Below are 17,978 nucleotides of genomic sequence, written 5' to 3'. Positions count from 1 at the left end.
AACATAACATTAAATAAACATCTCAACATATTGATAAGATAGGAAAACAAGAATCATGTGTCATACATGTATTGAACTTGGATAAAATCTGGTTACCTATTAAAAAATCATGGAAGGTAACATTCTAAAGGGAACCAATAACCTAGTTATGAAAACCTGAGGCTAAAGTAGGAATTTTTTTTTAAAGAAAGGAACTCTCTTATTGAGGGAAAAGGATTTATCTCACATGCAGAAAGATAATACAATTGATAGATGACAAGTCCACAGACCATGACAAAATGAAGTTTTCTTTCATGAATTTGAAATAGACTTTACAAGAAGTTATAACAAAACTAATAAGAGAATACCAAAATATTATATAAATTGGTAAGCTATAGAAGGTGCCAGGTCAAATTGTGCTGTAGGCATTAGTGTATAATTCTCCGGTTTAAGAAAATGAAGAGTAGAAATGGAGGACTGCTGCTCTAAATGGTTGATTGACAATATAACTTAGTGTGGAAAAATTGTTTTTGAATTATTTTTCCTATATTTCATTGTGTCTAGACAGTGTAATCATACTTAAAGGAAATCGTAGTACCATTAAGAAATCTTTAAGAGGTGTTAATGTCAAGCAGTGTGAATTTTTCCCGATTTCAGACCCTGGGTATTAAGGTTCTAAGAAGTTCCTGAGAAATGTACTTACTAGTATATTCAGCTGTATAAAGAATTAAAAAGAACAAACATTATCCTTTAAAACAAAGATCACAGAGAGGTCAACGACATCCATATAGGACAGGATTGTAACTCTACAACAAAAAAGGGTTACAAAACATTTAGATGCATGTAACCCAGTAGGAGGAAAAGCTAAAAGGTTCCTCCAAGGCTAAACCATGATTTAACTATTGCTGTTCCTTTAAGGGTTAAACATGCAACTTATATAAAACTTGATCCACAAATATGATCTAGTCAGGTTTTCAAAAGGTCTTTGACAAGGTGATAGAGCAAAGGTCATTAAAATAAAACAGTTAACTATTAATATTTCCAGTATGGAATTATAGTTCTTACATGGTAATCAATTGCATTTGAATCATTCAGAGTATTGAAATCCACCATGGTTGATGACATACCCCTTAATATCCATTACTTGTTAATTTTTTAAATGCTCACCAGGAAGAGAAAGTGATGATCAAAGTCTAAGACTAAGTATCAGGAATCCAGCACCTTCTGCCATTTATCTGAGTCTGTAGATTCCAGGCATTTTTATTTTCACTCATTGGAGACTGAAAATTACACTATTTTTAGGTGCTCTTAGATTTTAAACTTTTTTTTTAATCCTCACTTGAGGATATTTTTTCATTGCTTTTTTAGAGAGAAAGGAAGGGAAGGAGGAAGGGAGAGAAAGAAATATCGGTGGGAGAGAGACGCTTTGATTCCACACGTGTTTATACAGGAGATCTCATGTGCCTAGACTGGAGATTGAACCTGCAACCTTTTGATTAAGGGACAACACTCCAACCAACTGAGCCACACCAGCCAGGGTGGTGCTCTGAGGTTTCAGATGAAAGCATTTACCCATATGCTAACTATATGATCAAAAAGCTGAGTGTGGCATAGCTTAAAGAATGCAATCTTTTAAAAATTGGTGAATATTTATTTTCAGTGATCTAAAAGAGAAAAATGGGGGAATACAGGAACATAGAGATATGGAATCATTTAATTATTAGTCACACAAGATCAGCTGTTCACATTCACAAATTTGTTTTTCTCTCTTGTCATCCCTCTTTATCCTGGTTTTGGAGACTGTGTGTGTGTCTTCTGGGCATGCGGTAATCTTTCTCCTCTGTGCCACCTTCAGCCCAATTGTTAAGTCCCAAAAGAAACAAAACAAAGGAAGAGGGGAGGAGAAAGTGACACATAAGTCAATTCCACAGTTTCTTATCAGGATTTACAAATGAGAAGGGAAGAGAGTAAAATAAGGTGATTAAATTGAGATGTTTGAATTATCCACAATTTATCAGGAATTCTTTTTCTTGTTACTTATAAAATATAACTATAGGAGATTCTTATTTTAGCATAGACATTGAAAACTTATCTTACATATAATGACTTAATGACAAAAATGAGGAAGTAAACATTTTTATCTTGGTTAGGTTTTGCAAGAGTCATTAATAGAATAATAATAATAATAATAAAAGATTACCTCATTTTAGTGTTTTACTGGATATCACAACGCATGCAGATTGAGTGTCTGTATGTCAGTATTGACTTTTCAGAATCTGGTTTTAATTACTTTCTTCAACTTTAGTTCTTTTTCCTGAGAAAATTAGTGATTCAATGATCATATTAAACTAAAATTATTTGTTCTTGAAAGGCACACACTTTTTAGAAGAGATGCTTGATACAGTCATAATTGGTCATTTCTCAAGAAATCTGTTCCTTGAGCATTTTATAAATTTAATTAAGTAAAAGACTGTCAAGTCTGGCCAAAGAACTGGTTTGATTGGGATATTACAGTACAGATAAGTTGGGAAGTTCTGTCTTATTGTTTGGCAGACCAACAGAATAAATCTAATTATATATTCTGGTTGTTTTTTATATTCCCTTATCCAGTTTCTAGTTCTCATTCCCTTTTTGTGGAATGAGGTATTCTATAAATATTTTAATGTAATATTCATAGATATGAATGTGCAAATTTGCCTTTATTCAGGTTATTTGTGAATGAAAACCTTACAGCTAGACAAATTTTTAAAATTTTCTTTATTTTTTATTTTTAAATCATGTTTATTCTATTACAGCTGTCTCAATCATTCCCCCTTTACCCTCTTCACCCATCGCACCCTCCCCCCCAATCCAACAGTCAATTCCCACTCTGTTCTCCATGTCCATGGGTCATTCGTACTTATTCTTTGTCTGCTCCCTTCTCCTTCTTTCCACCATTGTCCTCTTTCCCCATCCCCTCTGGACACTTTCAGTCTGCTCCATGTTTCCATGCCTGTGGTTTGTTTGTTCGTTGGTTTATTTTGTTGAATAGAGTCCACTTATAGGTGAGATCATATGGTATTTGTCTTTCACTGACTGGCTTATTTCATTTAGCTTAATATTCTCCAGTTCCATCCATGTTGTTGCAAAAGGTAGGAGTTTTTTCTTTTTTTTCTTTTTAAATACAGATTTTATATATTTATTTTTTAAGTGTCAAAATCCATTATAAAATATTTAAAAATTTAAATCCATTATAAAGTCTCAGCAATTAAAACAACATAACACCAGCACAGAAATAATCAAGTAGATCAATGAAATAAAATGAGCATTCTAGAAACAAAAGTATATATCTAACAATGTGACATATGATTAAATTTATATTTCAAATCAATGGGGAAAATAAGGCTTATTCTACAAATAAGGTGCATGGACCACTATTACTTGAAATAAAACAAGTATAGACACCTATTTCACATATTATACAAGAAAATATTCAGGTAAGTTAAAAATCAATATGTAAAATCTAAGAACCTTTAGGAGAAAATACAAAATAATATTTTCCTTACCCTAAAGTAACTTATTCAAACCCAGAAGCTATAAAGTAAAATACATAGTCATATTGACAATATAATTCTATTAAACATTTAAGTTTATATACCTATAAAAAAGTTAAAGAAGTAATAGAATAGGAAAGTATTTACAACACATCTAAGAAAGGGTTAATAGGGGTTTTTTAGGGAAAAAATTTTACAAACATTTAATCAAAAAATGGATAAAGAATACCAAAAAGTCATTTAAAGCTTTTTAAAAAAAATGGAAATACGCAAGAAATATACCAAACAGGTTTAGTTTCAACAAATAAAGTAACAATTAATATAACACATCGTTGTCACAATCAGATTAGTAAGTATTAAAAATATTGGTAATATCAAGTATAGGTGACTGTGAAAGGAACTGGGTATTCATAGACTCTTTCTTCATCATCTTAAAGCAGTCCTTTTAGCATATTTTGCAATGCTGGTTTAGTGGAGATGTATTCTTTTAGCCTTCTTTTGTCAGGGAACCTCCTTATTTTGCCTTCCATTTTAAATGAGAGCCTTGCGGGATAAAGCAGTCTGGGTTGCAGGCCTTTGCTTTTCATTATTTGTAATATATCTTGCCGTCCCTTCTGGCTTGTAGGTTTCTGTTGAGAAGTCAGCTGCTAGCTGTACCAGTGGTCCCTTATATATTACTACCTCTTTCTCCTTTGCTTCCTTTAGAATTCTCTGTTCGTCTTTCATATTTGCCATTTTAATTAGGATGTGTCTTGGAGTGGGCCTCTTTGGGTTCCTCTTGAATGGGACCCTCTGTGCTTCCTGGACTTGTGTGACTTTTTCTTTCCTCAAATTAGGGAAGTTTTCCATCATGACTTTTTCAAATAGGTCTTCTGTTCTTTGCTCCTCTTCTTCTCCTTCTGGTACTCCTATTATAGGGATATTATTATGTTTCAGGTTGTCCTGCATTTCCCTAAATGACTCTTCATTATTTCTGAGTCTCTTTTCATTTTCTTGCTCTTTCTGGAAGCTTTTTTCTACCTTATCCTCCAGCTTGCTGATTAAAGCCTCACCTTCATCTAGCCTGCTTTTGATTCCTTCTACTGTGTTCTTCATTTTAGAAACTGTATTCTTCATTTCCTCTTGTGTCTTCTTGATAGTTTCTATGTCCTTTTCCATGCTGATATAGTTTGCAGTAAGTTCCTTGTAGTTACCCTGTAGTTTTTGATAATTCTCTCTGAGCTCACTGAGCTCATTGAGATTCCTTAGAACCGTTGGTTTGAACTCAATGTCTGATGGTTGACTTGCTTCTATTTCATTTAGTTCTCTTTCTGGGGATTCCTCTTTTCTCTTTGACTGAGGCCTGTTTCTTTGTCTTCCCATTTTTTGTGAAACTCTTCTTCTTTTGCTTCTGCTTCTTAAATTGATCTGTCTTGATTTCCTGATTTTGTGGTGTGAATGACTGTGGTAGGAGACCGCTGTTTTTTCTTTCTGGATCTGCCCCTGATGATGTCAGATGTTGATCCTGTCTCATCTTAGGCAGTCTGTTTACTTCCAGGAATCTTCTACTGTCTGTGGCTGTCTCCTTCAGCTGTTAATCTAGTCACTCTGCACTCAGCAGTCAGTCTTAGACACCGCAAGGCAAGGCAGAGTGCCTACTGGGGCGGGGCGGGGTTATTGTGTCCTCTCAAGCTGCTGCCACTCAGGGAAGTGGTCTGCCTGAGCCAAATGGCTGCTGCTGTATGGGGGAAGAGTCAGCACAAGGATCCCTGTGGCTACTCTCTCAGTTCTCTCCCAAAGTCTCTTTCCTCAGTCTCTCTTCAGGCATCTCTAGCCCACTCTGCCCCCACCTTTGCCGGAGCCCAGTGTAAGTGGCTGCAAATAAAAATTCATATGTTGGCCCTTTGAAAGGCCCTTTGTGTCTTTAGCCACTTGTCTCTGGCAGAGAGCCACTTTTTGCAGCTGGTTGTTATCTGTGTACTTTTTGGGCTCTGGTGCTGTAGATGGAGATCCCCGCTTATCGTTTAGACCCCACTCTTCTCAGGAGATCCAACTGGCTGTTTAAATATCTTTCTGGTGCTGCTGCCCCTGGGTGCCCTGCCTGCCTTCTCGAGTCTCTACCACACTCCTTTCCAGTCAGATTGTGCTAAAGCTAATTCTTCTGTCTGTCCAAGGTTATATGGCTCCTGTCTTGCTATTGTTCAGTTATTTGTTCCAGGTAATTTCTCCACAATGTAATTGTAATTCCAGATTGGTCCTGGGAGGAAGTCAGTGTGATTTCGATTCACTCCTCCACCATCTTGATTTCTCTCCAAAGATGTTGTTGAGGATATTTTCATCTATGTTCATGAGAGATATTGGTCTCTCATGGTAATTTTCCTTTCTTTGTATCTATGTGTGGTTTTGGTATTAGGGTAATGCTGGTCTCATAAAATGGGTTAGGAAGTGCTCCCTCTGCCTCTGTTTTCGACAACAGATTGTGGACAATTGCTATCATTTTTCCCTTAAATATTTGGTAGAGTTCACTAATGAAGCCATCTGAGACTGTTGGTTTATCTTTTAGAACAACAATTTTCAACCTTTTTCATTTCATAGTACACATAAATTACTAAAATTCTGTGGCAAAAAAATAAGTATAATTTTGATTCATTCACACCCAGCAGCTATAATTGTGTTAGCTGTTGTCTTTTTTTTATTTGACAATCTAAGGGAAAAGAGGTAAGTGCCCCTGACTAAACAGTCAGGTATTGAATGTTTTCAAGATTCTTGTGGCACACAGTTTTAAAATCACTGTTTTAGAAGTTCATTAGTTGTTGGTTCAATTTTTAATAATTATTGACCTATTCAAATGATTTGTTTCTTCTTGTTTGTTTTGGTAGATTGTTTCTTTGAAAGAATTTGTCCATTTCCTCTAGGTTATCAAATTTGTGGGCATAAAGTTGCTTATTTCTTTATTTGCCTTTTAATGTATATGGGATCAGTGGTGATGGCCCCATTTAATTTCTGATTTTAGTAATTTGTGTCTTCTCTTTCTCCCTTGGTTAGGCTGGCTAGAGGTTTATCAACTTTATTGGTCTTATCAAAGTACCAGCGTTTGGTTTAGCTGATTTTCCCTATTTTCCTACTTTCAGTTTCATTGATTTCTGCTGTAGTTTTATTATTTTTTTATTTATTTTTCTGCTTACTTTGGATTTAATTTTCTATGCTTTTTCTAGTATCCTAAGATGGAAACTTTGGTTACTGATTTTAGATCTTTCTTTTTTCCTACTATATGTACTTAATGTTATAAATTTCCCCTAAACAATCTTTTCATTGCATCCCATACATTTTGATGTTTTATTTTTATTTAGTTCAAAATATTTTAAAATTTCTCGAGACTTCTTCTTTGATCCATGTGTTATTTAAAAGTGTGTTGTTTAACCTCTAATATTTTTGGATTTTCTAGCTATCTTTGTTACTGATTTCTAGTTTAATTACATTATACTACAGTTTAATTCCATTGTGCATGATTTCTAATCCTTTTGTTAAGGTGTTATTATATAGGAACATTATTTGTGTAGCGGTAAGGTGGGGTGGAGGCATTCTAGAGTCATGTGATTAGATCTCAGTCTTTTAATGGGCTTTTGGCTCAGATGATAATATTCACAAGTGCTTCTACACCCCATTCTCCAATTTCTGCTACTCTTAGGTAAGAGGGGAGAGTTAGAGGGTTGCTGCAGTTTGGTATTTCCCTTACCCCTTTTAGGCTGGATCTCATAAGACCCATGTTGATTAGGCTCTGGTAAATAGTTTCCCTTGATAGCAGGATCTTGTTAGTAACAGCAGATGCTCTGAGGGTACTTCAAAATGATACTTTCTCCCCTCCTTGCAGGAGGCAGGAGGGGATTTTTCTCTGATACTCACCCTGAGAACTTAGTGGACCTTTTGGAGGTTAAAATTCTCAAAAGTAGGGGGACCCAGCCTAAGGCTGTGCTCCCAGAAATTTTTCACTCAAACTAGTTCACTCAGTCCCCGGCAGTTAGTCAATTACCTTTTAAATGTTCCCTGATATTGGCTCTAGCCATAGTCTTCTGCTCCTGATTGTCTGTTTTTGTCTATTTCTTCAGTTTTCATGATGGCAATATGCTTTGTGACCTCAGTTATCTGACAGATCAAAGAGAAGTTGTTGGTTTTCAATTTTTTCAGCTTTTTTCTTATTTTGAGGATGGAAGTGATAAGTTTCAAACTCATGACAGACTTGAAAATGGAAGCCTAAAACATTACTTTTGGATCCATGGATTCTGGCTGAAATGACAGCATTCAAAAGGGATGAGAAATGTAAAAGAGGATCTGAGTTGGATGTTTAGAGAGCAGGAATGAAGTCAGGAACTGAGAGCTCAGGAACCAAGAGCAGAGAGCTGGGCAGGTGGGCTGCCATTGTTGGTGAGCATAGCACCCTGGCTGTCATGAGCTTATGTTCCTTGTGCTCTTTGCTGTGTGCAGCCTGGTGGTCTGGCTGTGCTTATATAGATGGGGCCTGTGGCTGCCACAAAGTTCAGGTACTTTGGCCATGCCCATTCAGAAAGATACTTAAGCTTCCTTAGTACAACACTAGGATCCTCTCTGTAATCACCAAGCTGGGAAAAACATAGATGATTAAGTTCAGTTTAGATTAATAACTCCATGACTCATTTAAGACAATATTCAAACTGTTTCATTAAGATTGATTAATTTTGTGAAAATGTGATATTCTGTTCATTGATTAAAAACATTTGGACTGGCCCTGACTGGTACGGCTCAGTTGGTTGGGCGTCATCCTGCAAAGCAAATGGTCGCCAGTTGGATTATGGTCAGGGCTTATGTCTGGGTCATAGGTTCGGTCTCCTGTCAGGGGACATAGGAGGGGCAACCATTCCATGTTTCTCTCACACATCGATGTTTTTCTTCCTCTCTTTCTCCTTCCCTTACCTCTCTCTAAAAATAAATAAAATCATAAAACATTTGGAATGGACTTTCTATGTAGTAGACACTGAGATAATCTGTTTTTTAGAAAGAGAAATCATTTTAAAACTTTTAAAAATGATGAGTCTAGGTCTAGTGGGATAGGCAGACTTATAAACGGAAAAATACAAAAGCATTTGGTGATAGTTAGCTAACATTAATCTAGTACCTACAATATTACATGCCATGCACTATTTTAGGTATTTTCCATATATTAATTACCTAGTTTATAAGGTAAATAATACCTTTAATTCCATTTTACAGAGGTTCAAAGAAATTAAGAATCTTGCCTCAAGTTATGAAACAAGTAAGCACATGAGATAGGATGTAAAATGTTTAATTCCAGATTATCAATTCCAGCCATTAGGCTGTAATAGAAGAAGCTATGGAAAGATTGAGTTGAGGTACTTAATCCAGCATGGGAATGCCAGGGAAAGAGTATCTGTTGGAAATTCACTTTAATAAAAAATGTGGAATTTAGATTGAAGAACAAAGGGGAGAGAGTACAGCTATATCTAGATTAAAAGTAATATAAGTTAGGACATTTTTGTTACCATCCAGGGGAGAGAGGATGGCAGCCTAAACAAGGGCACTAACAGTAAATTTGGAGAGAAGGGAAAGGAATGGAGAACTTTTAGGTAGCAATATCCATAAAACTGATAGTTTTGATGGAGACATGGTTAAGGATGGTCTACATGTTTGACTTGGCTGCCAGGGAGTTTGTGATACCCTGATTTTCAAGCCCTTTTCCATTGTCAAGCCACATAACCAAGGCTGTGAACTACCAAGTCCTATTCAGCCTTTTGGTATTTACTGCGGCACTTTCTCTTCTTGTGAGTGATTTTCTCTGTGCTTTCTCTAAGCTCTGTTTATTCCTCTACTGTTATGAGAGAGTCTTTCAAGCATTCCCTCTCCTACTCTCTCCAAAGTCTTTTGGTGGCTTCAGGCAAGCTAATGGCTCTTTGTTGGAATTTGTTACTGTTTTGTTTTTGTTTTTTCTTATCTTCACATCATGCTCATCAATTTTAGAGATAGGAAGGGAGAGGAACATTAATCAGTTGTCTCTTATATATGCCCCCACTGGGGACTGAACCCACAATCCAGACCTGTGCCCTGACTGGGAATAGAACTGGTGAACTTTCAGTTTATTGGACGACACTCTAACCAACTAAGCCACACTGGCCAGGGTGGAATTTATTACTGTTTTCACTCTACTTGCAGGTAATTTGAAGCATGTAGTTTTTCTCTGTATCCTTGTATTGATGAGTGTTTGGGTCCTGTGTAGTTTTATTTGTTCTCTCTGTCGATTTTATGGTTTTGGAAGGAAGGGAAGTTCAGACTTAGATAATTGTCATTATTCTTCACACACAAATATGGCCTCCTCTTATCTTTTATTATGAAAAAGTATCTCTAACAGATATGGATATCTGTTTTCTAAAGCCCTGAAACCAGAATGCAGTAGGTATATTTATAATTACTTAATAGAATTAAGAGGTATGTGGTTATGGTCCAGCCTCATCTACTCTCTTCTGTCTTTTCTGTTTAGTTTGTGTCTTATATTCTTCATAAATTGGTTTACTGATATCTTGAAAATGGCATCATTGATGAATTATAAGAGCCTAGTTGCAGCCTAGGTTAATGTCATGCCCTCTGATAATCACAAAGGTATATGATTTTTGTTTATGGTATACAAATAGCAGCAGAGATACTAGAACCTTCATTTCCCTCATTGTTCTTTTAGGAACCCCTCTTTTTTGAGACCTTCAATTTTGCCTTAATTGCTTGGACACAAGAAAAGAAGTTCCTTTTCTCCTTTAATCTTCAGTGTGACCTTTAATTTAGTAACAGATTTATCTTGATTTACAAATAGAAAGGGAATTAGAGAAGATGGATCAAGGAATAAGGAACTACAAAGGGTGGCTGTGTGGGGCAAATCATGAGCCACTTCATACCTGGAAGAACAGCAGAGCAAGATCTATTGCTATTCATTTGGCTTTCAGCCTGCCCCAGGACTGTTCAGCAAGTCAGGTGAGTCTGCTCCAGGCTGAGTCCAAATGGGGACTGAGTGTTCAGAGATTTCAGTCCTGTATCCTGGACTACCTGTGCTATAAAATTGAAACCTTTATGATTAGTGTGGAGTATCTACATGGATACTCAGGTTGAAAAAGCCTAGGAATACACTTCATTCAACAACAGCCCTGAGTCCTCCTCCCCAAGAATGGCCTATGGCCAGCCTGTTCTCTAGAGGATAAGAATAGTTGGTTTCACGTCTTGCCCAAACACTCATGTTGGATTTATTATTGCCTGAACAGTAAAAGCTAGATTACTTTCCAGGGACTTTTTTTCTGATCTGAAACTGTTACTTTGAATCACTAAACTTTCTGACTAGTTATAAAATGTTGTTTATGCAAGATTTTCATCAATCATTCTCATTAGTTCATAGACTCCACCCCCAATGCTTAACCAAAATTGATTTTAGAGGCCTTTGACACATACTTATAATTCCAAGGATGGATTAGATGTGTTGACTCCATATAGCAACATTTTTTTTTTTAATTTCAATTTGGTTTCCAAGATTAAATCATTCAGGAATTGTCAAAGCATGAGATTGCAATTACTCCACCTTTTCTCCAGGGACAGTTAAAGCAACAAACGTTAAGATCTCTTTCCAAATTGGCCTTTATCCTTGGTCTTTGGTGTAGTGGGAGCTCTGAAATCTCCTGTATGGGGACATGGGACATCCAGGCATTTGGACACTATCTCTTGGCCATGCTGCTCAGGAAAATTTTTTGCCTTATCTGATACTTCAGGTTACTATTAGGAAATAATTGACTAAACTGACTATGATGAAGATCTCACAAGATCCCAGGTTCAGAATAGTTTTACAGAGTCTTGGTAGATAGAAGTAAGCAATTCTTCTGGTAGAATAAAGAAGTGGGTATCTAGTGGGTTTCTTAAGGAAAAAGAAACTCTCACTAAACATGAAACAAGTAAGAGCTTTGTTACAGAAATCTGTGCTATCCATGCCAAGAATGGTATCCTAGAATTTATATTAGAATGTCATACCCTTAAAAGACCTAAGGTACCTGGAATCAACTGAGAGTCATAGACAGACTCCTATCAGGATACCTAGGCATTATTTTCTCTTCAGAGGCTTGGAGCAAAAGAAATAGGTTCTCTCTTCTCTGTTGCTTCTCAGTGAGCACTAGTGTGTTTCCAATTGCAGAGACAATTCAGTAGGATTAGGAATTTGCTAAACTTCAGAGGATGTGGAATTTGAAAGCTTGTCATTTTCCCACAGTCTGTAAGTTCTGAAGGATACTGGCGTCATGGGTACCATGCTTTCTTGGCTGATAAATAGCTGACTAAGAACACCCCCCACCGGTCCTGGACTCTTGCCCACTCCTGCTGGGGAGAATCATTCTTGGACAGCTGAAGCACTGATGGGCTCACTAAAGAATGTGCACATCTGTTATTTTCATGTTGAGCATCCATAGAGAAGAACACTAAAGAGAATGTGTTAAATGGAAGATAATCCTTTGCAGACTTCTCTCAATGTTTAAGCTGCCCCTGAAACATTAATTTATCCTATGTAAGATGAAACTTGACAAGAGTTAAATAAAACCTGTCAGATTGAAGGCAAAAAAAAAAAAAAGGCATGAAAAATAAACATCAGACTTCCACTTTCCTACGAGAGAAGGAGTTTATGCTTCTTTTGCTTCTTAAGCCTAAATGGCCAATCTGAGCTATGATTTCTCCATGTTATGACCTCTAATAACCTTCTCTTATCAGATTACAGTTAAGTTTTGAGCATGATATTTCCTTATCTCAAAGCCTTTAGCATGTTGAAGGTGTGAGGTGTCATTCTCAGGTTTTAAGATATAGATGAGATTGTTCATGATTTCTCTGGTTCCACTGCTGACAAAAACCAGCATTTGTATAGGTGTTGTGTCTGCCAAGCGCTTTTGGAGGACACATTTTTCTTTCAAATTCCAGGAAGTCTGTGAGATAGGTAGACAGTTTTTTTGTTGCTGCTGTTGTTTGTTTGTTTTTTTTTTAACATAGATATGCAAGAAATACATCAGTTGGTTGCCTTTTGCATGTGTCCTGACTGGGAATAGAACCTGTGACTTTTGGTTTACAGGCCAGCTTTCAATCCACCGAGCCACACCAGCCAGAGCAACAGTTGTTTTCATTCTCTTCTTTAGATGAGGCAACTTAAGGTTAAGGAACATGCTCAAGGTCACAGGCACAATTCTTGATTCCAGGCCCTTTGCTTTTCTATTAGACTGGTAGCCCCTTGTTATCATCTCTTATTCCATAGGCCCCCCAAACAAAAGCTCAAAGCAGCACTGACCGTTCATGAATTCATTATTTCCTAGAGACTTTTAAATGGAAAAGGTCACAAAAAGGGTAGTGTGACTTGGTCCTTAGGATAAAAGTTCTGAGTTGCCATTTTCTTGGGAAAGAATGAGAAAGAGAAAAAGTGGGGCGGCTGTGCAAATAGAAATCCATCAACTCTGGTTAATATAGCTTCGTCATTTCCATGTTCTTCCTGTCCCACAGGGGCCCTTGGAAGGGTGCCAGGTAGTTGGGCCACTGGACACCTGTTTTTAAAAACTTATCTTAAAATATGGAAAATGTGGATTATGCCAAAGATCACAAGAAAAATACTTGATTGACCTTTGGGTAGTTCAACCCTGGCTCATTTTTATTCTGGAGATAAAGTGTGAAGCCCAAAAATGGTTCTGGATTTTTTTCAACAAATCTTAATTATGAAAAATAATTTAAATATGTTTTGTTGCATTCTTTTCCAGGTCTTTCCGATACACATTTTGTTTCACTGCTTAACTTTTCTGTTCTTTATTTTTCCTGTATGTGATGTCTTTTTATACATTTGCCACATTTTATATTTTAAAAGTAATCCACTTGTTTTTATCAATTACCCATGGTCTGTGCAGCTGGTAGTCATCAAAGTTTACTGACAACCAAGGTGTACTATTGAGTAGATACCTCCAGAGAAAGCATTTACCTTGGCAAACAAACAAGAAAATCTATTTCAGTGTGACAAGAAAATATTGGAACTTCTATTTAGGATTATCTCACACATTTTATTTTTGTTTTTATATATATTGATGAAAAATAGGCTCTGTAATAAATTTGACTGAAAGTAACCTCATAGGGTGATCTGATTATAAATTCCTAACTGTGCAGGTCATAGTGGGTAGTCAGTCATGCCCTAACCATGTAATTTTTTAGTAAAAGGTTTTTGAGCAAGCCCTCTCCATTTTTCATGTGCATCTAGGTTAACATACTTTTGAAATGCCAGAAGTAATACTCCTTTCCAGACTCCTCAAAGGCATACTACCTTCAAGGAAGCATATGATCTTGTTACCTATCCTGCACCTTGCTTTGTCCCACCTTCATGTAATCTTCATTTCACTCCTTCCTAAATTCTAAACATGTAAAAGAAACTGCAAAGGTAACATTCTCTGGAGCATTTGAGATATTACTTCCTGGCATGTGGTCAGTTTCACTCAAATTGACTCTAATAAAAATTCTCTATAGATTTGGGCATTTCTTATGTCAACATGTGACTTATAAGATATAATACATATTTAAATAGTTATATGTCTATATAATTTACAAGTACATCAACATAGATTTACTGAAAGTACATGCTCAAAATATTTTTACTACGTTGTGCATGATTTTAAAAATCTGGCAATCATAGAGAAGCAGTGAATACAAATAACAGTACCAGCTATCACTTATTGACTGCTTACTATGTGCCAGGTACTGTTCAATTGTTTTATTCATATTAAGTCACTTAATCCTCCCAACAACTCTGTGAAGTAGGTGTTATGTTAAGGTACTGTGTTATTCCCACATTGCAGATGACATTGCTGCAGAATCAAGAGGCTTGGTCATTTACCCAGAGATTCAGAACTTGTAAGTGGCAAGATCTGAACTTGAGCTAGTGGGCTCCAGACTCTGTGGTCTTCATCACTTCATATACTGCCTCTGGCAGGTACTGGACAGAGTGCAAGGAAGGACTGGGCTTGGTGTCCTGAGAGTGATCTATGGGAGGTCATTCTCCTCACCACTGGGCTAAGAGGAATTTCTCATTCTCTTTGGACATTTTCCCATATTGAACTTGTTCTGCAAGCCGAAAGTTGGGACCACAAAGTTAAGTTAGATATGGAGTCTGCTCTCAAGAGGCTATAGTTAATGTAGATGAAAAAACAATTACAGCTACAGTACAAGTAAAAAGTGCTAAAAACAGAAGAAGAAGGAGAAGAGGAGGAAGAGGAGGAGGAAGAAGAAGAAGGAGGAGGAGGAGAATAAAAAGAAGAAGAAGAGAAGGAGGAAGATTGGAAGGGGAAGTGGGAAAGGAAGAGGAGGAAGAAGAAAAGGAAGAATAAGAAGAAGGGGGAGGGGGAGGAGGGGAAAAGAAATGAAGGAGGAGGAGGAGAAGAAGAAAAATGGTATAGGAATTTAGAAGAGGCACTTCTTCCAGAGGAATTGGGAAAAACTTCATGGAGTAAGCCACATTTGAGCTGGCTTGCAGTTAAATATTCATTTCCCCAAGTGACCATGTGATTTGGTAACAAATTTCATCATGAAAGTATCTTTGGAAATACTTGTTTGGGGCCCTGGCCTTGCCCTTTCTCCCTTTCAGAGTCCTCTCTGTATTTAAAAGGAGCCTGGCCCTCTAAGGGCCTTAGCTAAGCTTTTCTCAGCCTGATTTCCTGGGCAAGGAGGGTGGGAAGGCATCTCCCAGGAGGGAAGTGCTTAGGTTTTGCACATTTCGATTTTGGTGGCAAGGCCCAGATTTCCCAACTCTTTGTGCTCAGGCCAAAACCACTCCCACCTGCTCTGGTGCACATTGGGAACAGGGCTATGTGTAGCTCCACACTTTCTTGGACCTACAAGGTCCAAGAAACTATAGTTTTGAATTCAGTGTATTACTTAAAATTGTGGAAGTTGTATTTCAATCTTTGAGGCAGCCAAAAATAGTCTTCATTATAAGAAATGTATCTTGACAGTATGAGATTTTTCTAGAATTATCAATAGGGAAACTGCCCCCCCCCAAAAAAACAAACTTTGTACTGTGGTAGAATTAATTAGAACCTAAGGAGACAAATAGTCAAGAGATGGTGTCATGAGTATGTAACATGAGGTGAGTTTTGTTTTGTTTTTTTTTAAGGCTGGGAGCTGCCACCTGTTGAGATGGTTTAAATCAAGATTTTGGCAAAAATACATTATTGAGACAGTAAATGTGAGTGAAACTCAGTGTCCACTACATACCCAAATTAGGAATGCAGTCATTAAGCCTCCACACTGACTCAGCTCAAAAGAAACAGAGAAATGACATAATTCACTAAGAGATTTGGAAGTTTTCCTCAAGGTTGTTAATCCATGGCAAAATTGGTTGATGTGTGTGATGGGGGCCAAAATTGATAATTTTTACATTTTCTCTCCATCTTCATTATGAAGGATTTTTAACTTGGAAGAAGCTTAGCCTACCATTTTCCAAGAAAAAAATATCAACAGCATTGATAGAATGTACAATTCTGCAGCACTGGAGCCAGAAAAGTATATAATAATCTTATCTGGAGGGAAGAAATGGAATTTCCTGAATGACTATGTTGAAATATGCCTATAAACTTAAATACTTAATGTGATTTACATCACCATAAAGAAAAATATGAATTTATGACAGGAAAAGTTCGGACTTATTTCTCAGATCGGCACTGATTTATGTCAAGCATAAAGCCTTATACCATCTTTGTGTCTCAGATAGACTACCATGAATGTATCATAGACCTTCTAATCATTTTTATGTTATTGTTTAATTTACACCTCTGAGAAAGTTTAACTTTTAAGAACATTAAAGCTTTAAAATAAGGCTTAAAGCACAACTGATTCAAGCAGCCCCAGACAATGATAGATGCTACCAAAGAGGATTTTCAGACTCTAAAAGAATTGAATCTCCCCGTAAGGCTAATTTCATCCTTAAATAAATTAGTCTTATAGTTTAAATATTCTTTTTTTTTGCCTTAAATTTTCTCTGGTTCATTGAACACTATCCACTCTCTAACGGTATTATCTACTTCTTGAAATATAACAATTCCTCTATTATTAAAACAGAATTTTTTATATCTTTGAAGACACTTACAAAAGATTGATCAACCAACTAGTATTTATTGAGAATATACTATATTCTAAATATAGTATTTGTGAAAAGGGTACTAAAAAAACTAGCAGAGTTCCAGACAGTACCTCTGAGAGACTTTTTGCATTCTCATTGAAAAACTTGACTCTGAGCTGAGATTTGAGACCACTAATGCCAATCCTTCAGAACTAGACTTCCCGGCACCACAGTGGACGTGCCCTCTGTACTTGATTGTCTCCAGTAACCGGGAACTCACTATTTTCTGACTCCTTCCAATTTTTTTTTTTTTTTTTTGGACTATGAGGATTCATTTATTAAAGTTGGGGACAATGAAACCAGGAATAGAGGAACAAGGAATAGCATAGAGGAAGCCACATGAGAGTCTAGGCTGGGCTGCCCTAGCTCACTGAGAAGTCAGGGAAAAGGGGTTTTTGGGGACAGGTCAGGGTGTCAGCCTAGGATAAGCTGCCACCTTCGCATTGCCTTAGAGTTTGAGAGACACGTGCCTGTGAAGAAAGAAGGAGGGGAGGGAATGGTGCTGGCTGCTCCCCAGAGGGAGAGCATGCACACCCTGAGTCCATTATCTTGAGGTTTTTACCTCACTCTTGCAGGTGGGAATCTTAAGAGAGGTCTCAGGGGAGGGTTTCAGAAGACTATCCATCAGTTCTCCAGGTGTGCTCTTTCAGGGTCATGGTGTCCATTGATTGGTCAGTGCCAGGGCAAGGGGTCTTAGTCATTGCAGCTGGTTCTAGCCATCACCCACCTGGTTTTGCTGCTTTTGTTTCCAGTGAGGAAAGGCCAAGGGAAGAAAGGTTACTTGGGGGTAAGGTCTTTGTTTTCCCAATTCTGGCTTCTGCCAGGCTCTGGGGACTTCTGCCCTGGTGACCTCCTGCACCTGGCTGTAAATTGTTTGGCTGTTGTGTTCAGCTATCTGTCTCAGTTTCCCTATTCCACTCACCAAGGAATTTTCCTAGCTTCTCACTATCTTATCCCATTTCCACCTCAGAGACTTCCATCCTTAAAATCTTTTAGGATTGATGAAGGAGGAGAGTTTCTCTCTCTTCAGTAACTCCTTTCTGCTGACAAGGTTATTTTCCCTGCCTGTGTAGAGAATGGAAGTCTCTCTGTCTGATCCAAGGAGATAAGTGGATACGATCTGAGACTGGAACAAAGGGGCTGATCCTTCCAAGTATGGATAGGCTAGAACCCCGAAGCATCATCCTCTTGATATGGAAATACATCCAATTCAACCATCTAGTCCTGACAACGAGTCAATTCAGCCAAACTGTTGAGTCTCATTTCAGGAGGTGGTAGTGTGGATGGGCTTC

The 17,978-nt window shown here is 37.3% G+C and overlaps 1 protein-coding gene across 1 annotated transcript in view; it reads left to right on the top strand.

The window, feature by feature from the left end:
• The window catches only part of FBXL13 (F-box and leucine rich repeat protein 13), a 234,885-nt gene that overhangs the window by 198,245 nt on the left and 18,662 nt on the right, over window positions 1–17,978 (top strand). The window lies entirely within an intron of this gene.

Source organism: Pteronotus mesoamericanus, unplaced genomic scaffold, assembly GCF_021234165.1.
Source record: "Pteronotus mesoamericanus isolate MK-2021 breed Mesoamerican mustached bat unplaced genomic scaffold, CSHL_Meso_final scaffold_85, whole genome shotgun sequence".
In the NCBI taxonomy this organism is placed as follows: Eukaryota; Metazoa; Chordata; class Mammalia; order Chiroptera; family Mormoopidae; genus Pteronotus; species Pteronotus mesoamericanus.
Note: the sequence above shows the minus strand (reverse complement) of the source record. Positions and strands in the feature narration are given on the sequence as shown.